The sequence below is a fragment of the Xiphophorus hellerii genome, chromosome 22, assembly GCF_003331165.1.
Source record: "Xiphophorus hellerii strain 12219 chromosome 22, Xiphophorus_hellerii-4.1, whole genome shotgun sequence".
Classification (NCBI taxonomy): Eukaryota; Metazoa; Chordata; class Actinopteri; order Cyprinodontiformes; family Poeciliidae; genus Xiphophorus; species Xiphophorus hellerii.
Window position 1 is genome coordinate 27936768 of NC_045693.1, and position 16578 is coordinate 27953345.

Consider the following 16578-nt stretch of genomic DNA (forward strand, 5'->3'; position numbering starts at 1 on the left):
TGGTCAGTAACGCCAGGATGGGAACATAATGTGGTTGTTCCTGAAGGAGGTGGCCTGCAGAGCAGAGGATGCAGGGAGGAAGAGGAAGCCTCCCTGCATTGTGGCGATGTACACTGAAGCTGGTCTGCACCGTTTTCTGAAAGGTGTGTGTGAATACGAAAGTGACCAAAGGTCGACTGTCCGGCTTCAGATGAAGTGTTTTTATTAGATTGATTTCTAATTTTGAAACAATGAAAAGATCCAACAGTGTTTTTGACAGAAAAAATTATTGTGCAGTGTAGTGATAACTTTGTGTTGGAGCCTTTAATCTCTGGCAAAGATGAATCCAAACACTGTTGTGTCATTTGAAAAATTTACCGCTTTGACTAGGTCAGAGCAATACTAGCCAGAGCTTGTCTACTCTCACCTTGTAGTATGAACCTGAGAGCTGAATTGCTGAAGCCTCCACTTTGCTTCTTCAGAGTTTAAGACTTTGCTTAAGCTCATGTTCTTCCTCTAAGAAGTCTTTACTGTAATTTCACATCTGCGACCAAACGCTGCTCCACTTGTGCTTGAGAAGACTCGCCCTGAAGTCTTTCATTGCTCTGCAGCTCAGCAGCTTCATCTTTTAAAGAGGAAGCTCACTCTGAGCAGATTACGCTGCCTGACCTCTGAAGGACTCAGCTGCTGTTACAGAGGCCCTCACATAGATTTCTTTAAATTAGATGTTTGCTCTCCTCTTCTGTGAACCAATTAACATATTGTGGCGTTTTTTTTCCTCTCTCTCCCTCCACTCATTAAGAAGCTTGGCTCAGAGATGCTCCGCTCTGAATTAGAGGAGGGGGAGAAGTCGTTGCATAATGAAGAGAGCTTGATTAAAATTTAAGTTTTGAGGCTGTTCTGTTTGTTTAGGACGTGTCTGTTCTGCACTGTAACTGGCGAGTTGGCTTGTGGAGCTAATTATGCTGCAGTAAACGCTTCCCTGAGGTCTTTCACAGACTCATTTTCAAAAGCTAAAGGATGAGTAAAGTTAATTTTACTGAAAGGATTGTCAAAATTATAGTGCCATTGAGCTTGAAGGCTTTTATTAAGACTGCCAGCAGTATTTCAGATCTCGACAAAAACTTTTAAATGAATCTTACGACGCATTTAGCTTAAGGAGTTTTTTATTTTTAAAAATTATTTTTTACTAAAACTCTGGCCTCCACAGTTCTACAGAGGTGACGTTATGGTCGGATTACTCAGTGCTTGGCTCGGCTCACTCCAATCTGCAGTTTGAGAGATTAGCTTGTCTGGACCACTGAATGCCAAATTACTTGTGTACATGGGGGTTTTGAGTTTGTGTGTATTTTGGTGCTGTACAATGTGCATGTTGAGTGTCCAGCTATGTAGCTCGGCATAAGTGGAGGTGGCAGAAAAGGTTCAAATGTGGCCAACCGTTGCTGGGTTTCTGTTGATGACCGCTGTGGCAACAAATCAAAAGGAAATCCGCTGGAACTGGATGCCACCTTTATTCTCGTCAGTAATTCACAAATAATTGTGCAGGACGGGAAGAAACAAAAGTCTACAGATGTGTGGATGATCAATTTTATTTATGTACAGCAGCACTATACAAAACCGTCATTGTAGTACCAAAGTTCCTATTATTCCTTAATAGGAGATTAAGAAAAAACTAAAGTATGTTACACACATGGCACAGCAGACGCACTGATTTGTGTGTAACAGCCTTTTTATTTTGTGAAAAAAAGAAATCAGATTGTTTAGTAGTGGCTTCGCTGACATACTGACGACCATCCAGCAGCTTACGTTTACACGACTAAAAATTTCATAATTACTGTCGTTTGTACTGTCTGTTGAATATTATGTACAGCATAAAAGCATGTTAATCAGCATAGATGGATAATCATGAACTTAACATACATCACATTTAAAATAAAAAAAAAGTATCCAATTGTATACATATAATGCACCAGGGCTTGAAAAAAATCTGTGATACAAGGAATCTTGTAACTTCCCTCTAAATTAAAGGGGAAATAACTGTTTCTTCAACAAATATACCAACGGTTAATAACGTCCAGTTAACGGTCAACCTAATGGTAGTTAGTGGGTCAATATTTTTTGAGTTGTAACTACCAAAGCCCCTCTGGTGTGTACTTTAGCTGGAGCATTTGAAACTTTGTTAATTAAAGAGGGGGAAAAAGATATTATGATTTCATGATATTTTGTTTTTAACTACTAAAAAAATCTCCTGAACTAATAATAGGTAGAAAGCTTGTGTGTGATTTAGACTCAAACTGCAAATAGCTTTTTTGTTTTGGACAGTTGGCAATCTGTCATGAGTTGCTTTGGGTGGAGGTGAGGCAGATGCAGCAGACCCAAGGTTGTGGTGAAAAAATGAGTTTATTGATGAGAAATAATCCAAGAAAACAGAACACAACGATGATCACACAAGTCAAAATCCCGGTCAGCACTGCTGAGCGGTAGCTGAGGCTCAACACAGGTAGCAACAGAGAACACGAATGGACTGACCAGACACACGGCAGAACAGACACCAAATGAGACGAGGACCCCACGAGGAACAAGGGACACAGGTGGGGTTAAATACACAGGGAGTAATCAAGGAAACGAGACACACCTGGGAATAATCAAGGGGAGACAGGACAACAGGGAGACAAAAACTCAAAATAAATACACAGAAGAACTCAAATCAACACAGAGAAAAACACAGATCACAACACAATCTGAGATAACATAGACACCAAGAGCCTCAGGAGGAATCTATTTTTGACATAACTTGAAGGAACAACACCAATTTCCAGCTGCTGTACTTTCTGTAACCATGGGAGCCACCATCAGCAGGTTTGGTTCAAATAGCGCTGCGTCAGAGTGTGCTCCGGTAGCATCCATCTGTTGCATTTCTTGTCCGAGGTTCTCAGAATGAAGTCTCTCTTCCCACTCTCCACTGTTTGTGTGTGTCTGGACACGTTGTTGTCTGTCCTGTGTGTCTTGAGTCGCCCTTGATGGACTAGTGAGGTGTCTTTTGTTTGAACACTAATCATTAATACATTTATTAGATTTCTTAATATTGATGAAAATGTAATAGTTCCATTTTCCCATAAGTGAAATAATCTGCTAGTGGAAAAAGTCATTTCTTTTTAAACAATAATAAGGAAATATTGGCCTAAAACAAGCTCCAAAATCTTGCTGAAACGATACTTATAAGTTAGTTTTGTCTTAATATTTGCACTAATTAGACCAAAAATACTCGGTAATAGTTACCCACTTGTCCTTGTGTACACTATCACAACCACTATTGAGTAGAAAACCTTATCAAATGTGTGGATGTACTCTAAATATGTATTGTAAGGAGAACTGCAAACAATTTTCCATTTTTTAAATAAAATGTGTTTGACTTGATGTGACTTTACTGGGTTAGTGTTTGTCATTAACTTCCTTAAACCTCTGTGCTTCTGACCACTTTTTAAGTTCATTTGAATTATCCACCTGAGCTCAATTCTGTTTACACATTTTACTGATTTTGAAAAATTTCAAAAGCAGGAGATGCTGTGAATGTTAATGCTTCATGCGCCACTATCAGCAGTAGCCAGGTGACCGCTTTCGCCATCGGAGATCCAGATTAGTGGAGTGGTGTTCAGAGAGGAAGTGAGCAGCCCCCCAAACGGCAACAGGCAAACTTCAAAAGCACAGAGAGGAAGAAGGCAGGGCGGTGTGGAGGAGGAGGGGGGTGGGGGGTTGTAGTACTTTCAGGGACACAGCAAGGACATCTGCCCGGAGCCATATGGTGGTTGGGATGGTTTTATACGGTTGTTTTTTGTCTGTCTATTCCGATTTTTACCGGAAAGTGCCGCAGGCCATCCTTCTGTAATAATACCTATCCCTCCTTTCTTTTCTCCTCAGCGCCGTTCTTCTCAGTAGTTTCCACTGTTTCTGTGTTAATCTGCCGATATCTTACGAATCTGAACTCCATCGGCATTGTGACTGATGGCCAGTGACAACTGAAGGTGAGGAAAGGTGAACATTCTGGCATAACTGCCCCTCCGCCCCCCCTTTACAATAGATTTGACTTCTAAACTTTAGGAACGCTCTGAGTGTTTCTATATTTACTCGCTATAGACTTGATTCAGAGAGAAACACCACTGCTTTCTCTGGTTTTCTCTGGGTCTACAGGAACTCCAGAGATTTAATTTTAATTTGCTGACATTTGAATAAAATTCCATACTGACCTGAATATCTGAAAAATAACTGAACAATAATGTTTAAAGGTGCTTCTTACTGAGTGCCTTTTAAATATATTCATAAACTCTTACATGTTTTTCTTACATCCACAAATGCCTTTTACTCATTGAAAAGTGAAAAGTCTAGTTCACATATGTATATGTCCCTCACTATTCTGAGATACCCAAATAAAGTATCCCAACTATCAGAACTCACCTAAATGATAAATAAAATCCAGCTTCATGTATTTTAATCTAAATATAAATACAGAAAAATACAGAACAAAATGGTAGTAAGATGGATAATACCAATAACTGGACTAGGAGAAACCCAGCAGTAGTACCCTTCCAGCAGGACAAGGACCCAACAGATAGCCAGAGCCAAAATAGTGGTTTATAATTTTTATGTGTTTGAATCAAGTGATCAAGCAAGCAAATGAAGCTGGGTGGCTCTCCAGGTTTATGACATACCGGGACAATCCCTGTGATATTTCAACAAGGATGGTTTGTTTTCAGACACTTTCACTTTTCAGATGATTAATTTGCTTCATAATGCTGCACTTTTACGTTAAACTCAATCATAATGCATTGATGGTTTGCGCCTGCAACATCACATTCAGGAGAAGTTCATGGCTAGGAATACTTACAAGGCACTGAAGAATATCTCACTTCTTCCTGACAAATGATCTAGCATCAAGCAGAATGTACTGTCTTTACATTGCCAGTGTTCCAAAGCTGTCAGGTTTGAATAGGTGGCAATAAAAATTGTTTGTCATGTGTTTGGGTCCTCTGCTTCTCCAGTCTACATTTCAAATATGTTTGGACAAGATAATAAACCTCAAGCTCTTGACGTACGCTTATTGTGTGACAGAGATAGAAAAGGCACTATGAGTTTTGCTTGCAAACAAAAGCTGCCATAGGAACATGTCCAAATAAATCTGGCTCTGCTAGAGTTATTTCTGCTGTTATTTTTGGGCTAATTTAAAAGAGTTTGAGGTGGGTTCTCAAACTCTGCAGAGCTCCCTCAACATTTTGAATTGAGGGAGCTCTGCAGAGTTTAAAATAAAGTCTGGAATAGAACTTAACAAGTTGAAGCGGGTTCTGGTTCTGCTGAAGGTGTCTTCCTGTGTAAGGGGGAGTAGTTACCATGTCGCACAGTCAGCAATACAAGCAATTATCCACTGTTACTACTCATCCAACAGGAGTGAAGACTCGTCAGTGACTCGATGCAATCTGCTGGGTTTCCTTAGTTAGAAAACCTTTTAATCCATTTTGAATAATAATCTGATGGGCTAATTGTTAGCTACCAACAGTGCTAAAGTTAGCATCATAGCTTCCACTTAACAGGAAACTAAAAGGCTGCTTCACAGTTTTTAATGAGTCTGGATTGCTTTCAAGCATCTCAGGTTCAAAGTCTAAAATATGTAGACTGACCAACATTTCAGTCCAGGGATGGAAATTCAAAATTTTCTCCACCAGCCACAGTGGCTGATAGAGAACATGTGTTACAGTCCACTCAGATATTTCACCAGCTGCTGTTTTTTTTCTTGTGATTACAAACCCCACCATTACAAGCAAATTATATAAAATTTATGATTTATTCTTAACTCTATGAAAACCAATTTACTGACAATAAGTTTTCCATACATATGTACATGTACAGACTAATTTAACATATGAAAGCATGGATAACTTAACAGAAGTGTAGTGCAATAAGTTCATTTGAAGTAATTACTAACAGCAAACTTTAACTACACAGCCCTAACATTCTTGGAATCATTTCCTATATTGAACATTTTCACATTTTGGCTACAACTCCCCCAGATAGTAATTATTGAAGATGTGTCTAGTCATTTTTTAAACATTTTTAAATGGTACCATGCTGTTTTCTAACTGTTTTCCCTTACTTATTACGTTTTCTATGGAAATTCACAATTATTCTTCTTATTACTAAAATATCTCAGAACGTGATCATTATTAAAACCCAGGTTAAAACACTGGGTTCCTGTGTTAACCCTCCTGTGTGCGAGGCAGGTGGCTGTTGTAAACAAACCGACGGGTGTGTGGTGGGCCATGGATAGCAAAGGGGAAAAGAGAAAAATAGCCGAGGAGAGATTCTACAATTCTTGGACCGAATCATTTGCATTCATTGCCAATGCAGAAGAATTACCTGAATGTTTGCTCTGTAGCGAGAATTTGTTAACATTACCAGAGAAGGGTCATTTAACATTTCTACCTTTGGAGCCCAGAGACGGGTCGACTGACCTGAAGGATTTTAGCTAGCATCCTATAAGCAGGTGTGAACAGGCACTTTTGTTCTGTAAATAAGGCCATTGACCCTCTTTCGGGACTTCAGGGGGGAGGTCGAAAACCCTGGTAATTCTAGTTAAATAACAAAAAGAGTACCGGACTATAGTGCGCACCTTACTATAAGCCACACCTACAATTTTTTATTTTTTTTTTAAATGGAAAAGTACATGTATAAGCCACACTGTTCTATAAGCCGCATGGTTCAAAGAGTGGGGAAAAGGTAGCAGCTTAAAGTCCGAAAAATACGGTCATGTGGAAGGACATCTCCAGAGAAGACGCTACATTAGCTGCCGCGTCAAGATTAAAATTACATCTTACATGCCCCATGTTGAGAAGCTGTCCAGTGATGTCTGTAAACAGAAATCACATTAAACATGTATGAACACAATCCTGCCATAGGCACATTTAGCAACAAAGTGGTTGTTTTTATAAACTGATTAGGGATTTTTGTCAGTATATATTTAGAATGACACTTAGCGATATTATTGTGTTTTGTTGCTCAGGTTGGTTGCGTGTCAAAAGAGAAGGGGATGCTGCTGCTATGTTTTGCCATCACTGACTTGCTTGGCATTTGCACAGAAATCAAACTTAAACTGTATTAATTTAATTTTATATACTTTAAATTTCAAACAGTTTATTTTTATAACTTCATGTTGCGTTTTATTGCACTCCATTTGTTGCCCAGATAAGGGGCAAGTTATGCACGGTCCGTTTTGTTGTTTTTTTCGATCACACTCTTAACGGTGATTATTTACAAAGAGAGATCGTAGTCAGTTATTTAAAGGGTTTTAATGGGAAGTCAAACTTGGAGCAATAATCCATGCTGCAAGTGTTAACTTTTCAAAACAAGTGCTAATTCTGATGTGAGATATCATTTCAGTCTGTGCTCTGACAGATGGACAACTGTTTGACTTGAACCCACACAGATGCAGCTGCCACTCAGCCCACCGTCTTTAAGCTCCATCCCAGCACACAGCCTGTGGGGATGTTTTATTTCTGAAACATGTTACTAAAGATATCTACATTCCAACATATAATCCTTGTCCTATCATAAGCCCCGGGACAATACAGATTGTAATCCTGCTCTGAAAAGCTTTTTATGAACTGGATCCACACATGGGCACACAGTAGGAGCTTCTTCTGCAGAGGGACTCTGAATGCACTTTCTGAAGTAAAGTGGTAAAAATGGTGGGATTTTTTGTTATTTTCTAACAGTAAATTTAGGTTGGTGCTCTCAAACATTTGAGTGAGCATTTGAGTCAGCACTTAAACTGTGAAGATGAAAATCAGCACATCCTGGGAAGACTGCAGCACGTTTTAAAGTGATGCCAGCAGCACAGTTTTCTCCAGAAAGAAAGAAAGACAACCTCATTTGACCGCTGTATGTCTGTAGTTTAACATCGTTTATCGTTCTTAAAGTGGTGCAAGTTTGTGGACATTTATAGGTTACTGCTGCTAGATCTGAAGTCCATGCACAAACATCTTTAAAAATGATATATGTCATGCATTTTACAGTTTTTACAAGCTAAATGGAGAATCACAGTTAAATACTTTTCTCATCTTCAAAAAGCACATAGTTTATTTTTAATTCAGTGTAGCGCAGAAAGTCGATATAAATGCAATGCCCCTATTAAATTTTAAAACTTCTAACACACATCTTCAATAATCAAGCAAACACACAGGTGTTTCCTCGAGTGCAAAGCAATCTCAGTCCAATTAGCTGCTGGCACAAGTAATTCATCTGAAGCTGTGGAGTAGAGCTGGTGCTTTTGCACCATGTCGATTTATTTAGGGAAGCAGATTAAAGCGATTCTCAGCTGAGCCAAACGTCATTTATACCTGAGCAAACACCAGGCTGGATATCTGGGACTTCTTCAGTTCCTGGTTGATGTAGATCAGCGTTACTCAGGTGAACTAAGCAAGAGCACAGTAATGCGGTTTGGAGAGCAAACTGCAGCAATAAAAAGAAAGTATATCCTGGAGGAGAGGGGCGAGGCCAGGAGGTGGACTTACGTGTTCTCTACAACCCAGAGATGTGAATGTGTTGTCATGGCAGCACCTTTAAAGAGTCAGCACTGTCCTGCATATGTTGCTTGTTTTTAAATTTTGTGCATGCGTACAACACTGGAGGGCAAAAAGATGATTCTTTTGCTGCTGCAGTAGAGCTGTTCTGTTAGCTAAACGAAACCTGGAGACGTAGTGCAGTGACCCACAGCACAGGGAGAATAGCACAGAAAAACTGTTGAACTTTAACTCAAAACCACTGGTATTATTCTTTTTTCTGGATCTGTCTTTTTAAGCTTTTGCATATCACAATACTAAAATATTATTTGATCTAAGTTGATGTAAATCTCCCCTTCATTGTTTTGAGATTCCACATTATTAATATTTATCAAACAAAGATGAAAATCAAATAGAACAGCACAAATGATTTATTTATTTTTTATTCATTTACAGTTTAAAATGAACATGTATTGAACAGGGCTAGGTGAAGAAAAAAGTTACATGAAGTCTACCGTTTCTTTTTTTTGTATGTTTATATAAAATATGTGTCTTCTGATACAGTAAAACCGGCAGTGGTTATTTGTATAAACATAATAACGAAGAAAAATGATACAACACTTTACTGAATCAGTATACTTCATTATACCTTGATAAAATATTTTATTATATTTTGAGCATACTTGCTGAAGTTATGGGTGACATATAACTATTCACTTAAAAAAAATCCTTAATTGGAACTAGATCTCTACGATAAGGATCGTTACTGTGATAGCAAAGGACTGCTTAGATGGAAATGTGTAACTTCCGCTCACACTCTGCCTGCCAAAACTCTGTTTGACCAGGTGGATGGTTTCTAATGATCCTTGTTTCACCACATATGTATGCTTTTAGTGGGTGAGATGGTCATGCTCACAGCAGATAGTGGGGAAATCATAACGATAGAAATGAAAGAAAACAATCAGAAACATGTGGGTTAATCAGAGCCGGTGTCATCACTTTCTGGAATCCCATTCTCTTTATACTTGTACATAAAGATATGATTAAACTCTAAAAAACATATGAACAAAAGAGAAAACATGGTGCTAAAAAATGTCATCATAACCTGTTTTTTATTTTTATTTTTTATTGTGTTTTGCTTGTCATAAATGTACAGCTAAAGTATCACCTAGCAACAAGGACGTGAAATAAACCTGCAGGAAAAAAATACCACGCAGCTGGGCACACACTCCAAATAAGACAAGCTGAGTGAATGCAGCGCTACAAGGACAATCAATGGGGCTAATCTGAGTCTGATTGGAGCTGAGTAGCTCACCCCGTGCCGTCTGGTCTCACTCCTCCACTGTTTCTTACTTAGTATTATTACATCACAGATGGGAAAGGAAAACGTGGACAAATTGCAGACGTGATTCAAAGGCTTTTTGTCAAGCATTAAAAATAGTTAATGGAATTATTCCTTTTTCCCATGTTCTTCATTTGCTAACATTTTAGATTTTTGGGATTTTAAAGTTCGACTTTTGAACTTCTCCAGTGCCAGGACAGTCTGACTGGATTCCATTTAGGTAAACATTAAGAAAATACATTTTATTCATTTTCCTCTTTATCATGGCTAAATAAATATATTTAGTCTTCATATTATTATTATTTTTTGGAAACTACCTAGTAATTTACTAATCCAAAATCCACATCAAAGGGAGTCATTCACAAAAAGAGGTTGCTGCAAAAATTTCTGAAAACTCTGATGATAAAGGAATTTCTTCCATTGTCAGATATTTCCATAAAATATATTTGCATAATTCTTAGTTTGTTGCCAACCAAGCTGCTTTCTCCCACTCTGTCATTTTAGATCAATGAGCTGAAGAATCAGAAGAGGAGGCGTTAAAGAGCCCAATGCCCAGCCAATGTTTGGCTGCATAGAAGCAAAAATGTATGAAAATAACAATGAAGCTTGAAATTTGCTCACCTGATTTAAAAAATGAAACTCAAGGCTTTAAAAAAATTTTCATAAACTCAAAATTGTGTAAATTCTAACAATTTAACATGAGCTAACAAATCTAAATAGGCCAAATTTACTTAATTTCCAGTAATCAGGGTACAAAGCCTCAAAATCCTTAAACATGTGTGAAAGTGTTTTCAAGGTTTGGAAAGTGTTTGATTTCTGTATAAAGTCATTGAAAGTGCTTGATATTATAACCTCACAGTGTTGTAATAAAGTGCAGCGTAAGTTTGACTTAAAGGCTGAATTTGGTCACACAAATGGATTTGTTAGGATTGTTTCAATACATATTTATTATTTCTAATAACTCAGTGATTTATTGATATGTAATTTAACCCTCCTGTTATGTTCGTTTCTGAGGTACAGTAATAATGTTCCTGGGTCAATTTGACCTGTGGACTGTTTAATCATGCAGTAGTGTCAGAAAACAAAAAAATTGTCCAAAACATTTTTGTATCTGATTATTAACTCGGATGCTAACCATTTCAATCAATATTTGTGCAATGATGTTTTTTATCTCTCACAAATAAAGGATCAATGATGATTTACTCATTTGGACATAAAAAATTAATTTACATTTTTTATGTCCACTGAAAAAAAACTAAATGTGTGAATGTGAATACATTTTCAATTTATATGTTTATATGTAGAGTGCACCTATTATGAAAAATAGAAAAAATACTTCCAACTATTTAAAAAAAAAAATTAAACTTTAAAATTGGTCAATTTGACCCGCAACATAACAGGAAGGTTAAAATGTTTTCCATTTCCAGAACTAAATGTTCTTTGGAAATTGAACTGTTTTATTATCTGTGAGTGTGTGTACTCACATTATCATGACATTATTATTATTGTGTTATCTGAAAATGGTCTCAAAATGACAATATTATTATTTATGACAACAACCTCTGGGACAATTTATTGTCCAGTAAAATTTCTTTTTGTGACAACCCTATTTGTCCCTTCTATGTAGAATACAACAAGAAGGTATGTATATATACTGTATATATATATATTACTGGTAATATATGTTGAGCCTGAATGCTTGTAAAATTCTTAGATTTTACAGAGGGGAAAAGTGGACAAACCCAATTTATTAAAGACTAAGCTTACTAAGGCTTCATGTTATGTTTTATTTGTTGTTTGAACACAAGCTGCCGTTTTAACCCTCTTTTTGCTCAAATGTTAGTGTTTAAGTATGGTTATTTTTGAAAATTTCTTATTGATTTCTTATTTCTTATAGATTTAAATGTCTAACTGATAACAGAGAATGTATTAAAACTAACTAAATTTATGCTCAGGCATATTTTTGCTTTGAAGAGTAAACAAGCGGTTATAGTGTGCGTAGGAATGCTGCATAAGTGATTCTTCACAACCTTTAAATTACAAATTAACCCATTTTGGGGCAGGAATAGACTTGGCAACAACTGCCATCCTGAGCGTTTTGCCTTCTAGTCAGATACATTTTTTGTAAATATTGTTTTAAAGGCATAGCTTGTATAAAACATCACAAACAAAGACATAAAAACCACTGAGCCAGTGGTTGTGTGTTATTTTATGGTGGTAAAACTCTCGGACAGGTCACACCAGAGCACAGTCTTGATTCTTGCCGGGCTTTAATGGATGAGTCTCGTTCTTTCTGACTGATTGGTCCAGTAATGTAGGCAGAGAAGTGTGGTGGCAGGGTAATTGGCTGTGATTTAAAGACCCTCTGATGGCTAAAGTGGGTTTGCAGTTTGGGGAATTAATGGTTTCTAATTGAAGATATGTGAATGGCTTAATATGGTGGAAAAAGACTCCGAAGGTTTAATGGAGAGCAGAGATTCATCGGCCTTCTACTTAAATGCAAGTGGCTAATAGTTATCCTGTAGATGAGTCTGCAAAAATCTCCCCGACTGACAGATTCTTTATGATTTCCACAAAAGTTAACTCCATATTTTTCCTCTTTAAACCTTCATTTCCTGAAGACTAAAAGCTTGTTCAGGTCCAGTTTTAAAAGTTTTTCTTAGTATGTAAATGTAATTACTTACTGCTCTCATTCCACCCATTGTAATTTTTAGTTTTGGTGTTTTAGTCTTCCTGAGGAATTCCCAAAGCTCCTTAAGGCAGTGACTGAGTCTTGATGTCTGAATTCCCGCCAGCAATCACGTGACATTGAAGGGTCAAGCCTTCCAACCAATCATCTTCACCCAACAGAAAACAAAGTCACCTCAAACTACTTTTGTCACTTTAGTTTTACCTGCTGATAGACAAGAATCAAATTATGTACAGTAAAATAAAATAATATTCAGTTGTTTTTGCGACCGCCAAAGAAGAAATCAGGTTATTTGTGTTATTGAGGTAATAAAATTGATATTAGGAAAGTTGATAGTTTGCAATCTCTTTGATTCCAGTTTCATATTCTGTGAAGCTCACAGAATAGGAGTGAGCTGGGACTACAGTATCATTACAGCCTGAGATGGTTCATCAATGTAAAAAACAAAAATCATTGAATATTTCTGTGCAGCCACAGTTTGAGCCAAGTGTCCCTTCAGGCTGTGGGAGTGTACGTTTCTCTTTGATTACTTGAGAAGGTAATTATGGTTGTGCAGTGGAGAGAGAAGCAGGTGAGAGACAGAAGCTCCTTAAGGTACGAACGTTTCTATTTTCTGCTTGAGGGAAGACGGTGAGAAACTAGAATAACCAGGACTGGAGCAATGGACGGAGTTAGTACATTTTTTTCCTTATATCTCAGCCTGGAGGAAGATATTTTATTTAACTATGCCTACAAGATTTATACAATATTTGGAGCAATTAAACTTGGTTAAAGATGAAGCTTATTTGACACGTCTATGTCGTCAAATTGCCATTTACTAACTAGAAAATCTGGACTATTTGAAGCTTTGAACAAGAAGAATACAATTTATATATTTTTTTCCAATAGCACTGCCTTTTTATGTTCCTACTGGGTTCTTTCATTCAGCGGAAGTAGTTCTCCCAACCGAAAGCAAACCATGAGATAAAACAAATATAGTAATCATTCACAGGAAGGTATTGGAGAGAGCTTTACTCTTGAAATGGCTTTTCATTTCTCCATCTGTATGGTTTGTTGTGGCATATTCTGGAAGATGCTAGCCGTGCTGGTTTCTGCATACTGGTAAAGCCTGGTGAACAAGAGCCACTTGCTTTATGCTTTGATTTATTCAGGGGTCTGGAACCTCTGTGATTGAGAAACAATGGATTTGTGGAGGCGTGGTGTCTGTTGAGGTTTGAAATGATTGGATCTGATTTTACCAAATCGCTAATGTTTGGCGATGACGGAATGCACCAGCTCTATAGTGAATTAAGCTACGAAGCTTATCAGAAATTATTGCCAGTGTTAAAATGTCTCCAACATTCCTGTTGCACTGACTTTAATTACTCATAGCACTTCCTCTGCTGTATTGCTCAAACCACAGGCAGACTGCAGTTAAAGAAAAGTATAGAAACGTGATGTCAACATTCACAACTTGTATCAGATGCCCAATAATTTTTGTTTCTTTACCATAAAAATGAGAGCTGTTGTTCGTGTAGGAATGTAAAGGTATGTGTAAGATTGGAATGATTTGTATACTAAACCATTGATTTTCATTAAAATCAATGCAACAAATCTAGGTACTTGTTCTTCGTTTCACTTATATTCTGGGGGTAATTATACCCCCAGAGTTAAGATGTGAGTTATCACTCACATCTTAACCCCAGTGAGCTACCACTGCTGTTAAGATGTTTATTTTATATAGCAATACCATAGCATAAACCTAACTTTGCCAAAGTACAACTAACTTATTACCTCACATACCTGATTTTTCTGTGGTGAAATGGTTAAAAAAAAAATTTTTTTTAAGTGTTTTGAGTCCCAATATTTACAGTTTAAATTTATGAAACTATAGCTTTTTTCTGTCTCTGTATCTAGTAAGGAAGCAAAAACTAACAAGAAGAAAACAGAGTTTAGCAACCGACATGCTACATGTTCAGACATGATATAGCTTTTATTTCCAATTTCCCAGTGCCACATTTAAAAAAAGGGATATTTGTTTTTCCTTATCAGAAGGAAGTGAAACGAAGCCGCTCTGTTCTGTATAAAATAAAATTGGATGTTTTCAGTTTATAAAACCAAAAACTTCTTAGCTTTTTTTTTGGTTTCTCAAAATCTGATTTGTCTTGTTTTTGTGGCTCACTCCGTTTGGTGATTTCTGTGTGTGCGTGTGTTTGATTTGTGTGAGTATGGAAATGAAGAGCAGATAAAGACGGTAACTCCACAGACTAGTGGAAAAGTCTCCAGGGGCGAAAAGCCACTACAATCAACTAAACGGAGATGGCATTAACTCCCCACTGGGATTCAGGCCTATGACTGTGTGTTTGCGTGTCTGCGTGCGGGGGTGTGCGTGTGTGTGTGTTGTGTTTCCGAAGCGTCTTCTTTGCATTTTGCGCCATTAACTCGAAGAAGAAAGAGACTGTACATTCTGTATTTGGTGTTTGTATTTGCATGTGTTCGTGCTTCTGTATCCGCATATTTGACAATGTCTTCTGACTCTTTTAATCAAACACTCGTGTTTCTTCTGTCTTTAATTATGCATAACTTAATGATGCAGAGAGCTTTGTTGTTTGTGTTAAAATACTGTGGTGAAGTAGAACTGTTAAAACTTTTTCTTTTTTTTTTTTACAAAAACCTCAACACACTAAAGCAGGGGTCGGGAACGTATGGCTCGTGAGCCAGGTGTGGCTCTTTTGATGATTGCATCTGGCTCGCAGATAAAACATAAAATATTTAATTTGGATGGATTAAAACAAGTTTTTATCCATCCATCGATTTTCCACCGCTCATGTCCTGTTCAGGGTTGCTATTGGCTGCAGGAGCAGTCCATTATTTTAATTGGATGATAATAGCCTACGTTGGCTGTTGCTGGGTAAACAAGTAAATGCCCGCTTTTGAATCAGTCTGCTCAGGCATTAGCTCAAAGCTAACCCTTCGACGAAGAAGATGGCGAAAAGAAAAAAAGACGAGGAGTATCGTACATTTCAGGACGAATGGACCGAAGAATTTCCCTTTGTGGAGAGAGCAGTTTCTGCGGTGTGTCTAATTTGCAACGACAAAATTGCGTCGATGAAACAGTCGAATGTAAAGTGGCACTTCGACACACGCCATGCTACCTTTGCATCAAAATACCCGGCGGGAGACAGCAGAAAGAAAGCGTGCCAAGAGTTACTGAGCAGCACCATGTTTGGATCTACGTATGCATGTGAGCAGTCATTCTCACATCTTAACAACATCAAGTCCAACCTACGATCACGTTTAACGGATGAAAGCCTCAACGCTTGCATGAAGCTTAATCTTACCAAGTACCAACCAGACTACAAAGCCATCAGCAAATTCATGCAGCACCAGAAGTCGCATTAATGGTGAGTATTATAACAACATTATTTAAAAGAATAAATTCAGAGGCTTATTATACTCACATTTAGTTGAATTCAGTCTTAAAATATATTATATGGCTCTCACTGAAATAAATATCCAAATATTTTTGCTTTCATGGCTCTCTGAGTCAAAAAGGTTCCCGACCCCTGCACTAAAGACTGGAATAAGATGAAGTCAGCATTTTGGTCAAAGCTCTATAAACTGTTGGAGCTGAAGATGGTCAAAATGGTAACTTGAGGTTGCTAGAGCGCTGCAATTGAGTAGACGCTTTTCTGTGAGGCTCCATGATATCTCCTCAAATTTTGTTTTTAAATACAACGCACTTGGTCTTTAATTCAATCTTGTTCAATCTTATTTTTCAAACTGAGGAAAAAGGACAGCGCACAGAAGGAGACAGCTCAACTGAGCTCCGGAGCTAGCAATGAAGCTATTTTATCTGCTGTTACTGCTCAGGGGGTGCAAGTCGCCAAACTTTTTTATCTTATTGATGGCCTGAAGAAGTGAATGGAGGGTCGACTCAACGCTATTGAAGCTTCCCTTGCTCCCATGCAAAAACAACGGGAAATAGAGAGCAGAGTCGACATCATTTAATAAGTCATCTCATCTGCTGACGGCCGCATCTT